Source organism: Laccaria bicolor, genomic scaffold (genome assembly GCF_000143565.1).
Source record: "Laccaria bicolor S238N-H82 LACBIscaffold_21 genomic scaffold, whole genome shotgun sequence".
Taxonomy (NCBI): Eukaryota; Fungi; Basidiomycota; class Agaricomycetes; order Agaricales; family Hydnangiaceae; genus Laccaria; species Laccaria bicolor.
Genome location: NW_001889892.1, coordinates 223,596 through 224,908, shown reverse-complemented (window position 1 = coordinate 224,908; position 1,313 = coordinate 223,596).

Here is a 1,313-nt window from a genome sequence, read left to right as displayed (position 1 = left end):
AGCTTATTGATCGATTTATAGATGTTTTTCCTTGATCTGCTTGATAATCTTCCGCGTCTCCGTCTCTCTGATGATCACATGAAAGCCATCATTTGGGCAATGAAGGACATCAGGAAAATCCAGATCGCTAAATTATGCACAATTAACGTGATCAACCGAATTGTGCACAAACATGCACAATTCTGTTGGAACGTGAATAACAGAAGGAGTCAACTTTCAATTATGCAAGATTGTGTTCCATTCCAACTGAATAAAGCTCAATTTCCTCAGCTTTCCCTTTGATGAGGAAAGGTGCGAGTGAGTCCAATTACAAACCACACAAATGTTTATGGCACATATAGTAGTACTATTTTTTTGACTGTATCAGAATGCACTAAGTACAAAATGGAAGTTTGACACTACGATGGCAGTCATCTACGGAGGGGCGTGTCAAACTGAGAAGGGGTGGCATGTGAACGCACGGAACTCAGAGTCAGACACGATGTGTTATGACGACTGATATTGGGTAACTACCTGTGAACGCACGGAACTATGTACAGGTAGTAGTCAGTATAATAAAGTGAAATGTATATAAAGTAAACTCACCTCAGAGTCAGACACGATGTGTTATGACGACTGAGGTGAAGAGAAATAGGGTTTTCGTATTTATAGGAATGGGGACGGTGGCTTGCACAAAGACTGGCAAAGTAAACGTAAAGACTAGCAAATAACGGAAGTAAAAAGATGAATAGAAAAGAGAAAAAGGAGTAACAAACAAAGCGTACGCGTAAACAATAAGGTCACGAGACGTCTTCTTCAACACTCCCCCAGACGGCGAGGACCTAGAGATCCATTTTGAGTGCTCTAACGAGCTTTTGATGTGTGATCCGGTGAAGTGGCTTCGTAAGGATATCCGCGATGTTGTCCTCCGAGGGGACATGCACGACTTTGATCTCTCCGTTAGACACGCGCTCCCTAATGTAGTGGTGTCGAATGTCGATGTGTTTAGCGCGTGCGTGACCTTTGGTGTTGAGAGTAAGTGCGATGGATGACGCGTTGTCGCCGTAAAGTACAGCGGGGAAGTCGCAGGTCAAACCGACTTCGGACATGAAAGAATACATCCATAGAACTTGCTGGGCGGCACGCATAAGAGACATGTACTCCACCTCGGTTGTTGAGAGAGCAACTGTCGCCTGTCGTTTCGAGCTCCAAGAAACTGGCCCACCAGCCATAGTGAAGACGTATCCTGACGTTGAGCGACGGGTATCGATGTCTCCAGCATAATCGGCATCAACGAAACCGATGGGGGAAAGGTCTCCTCCCCTCGAATAAGT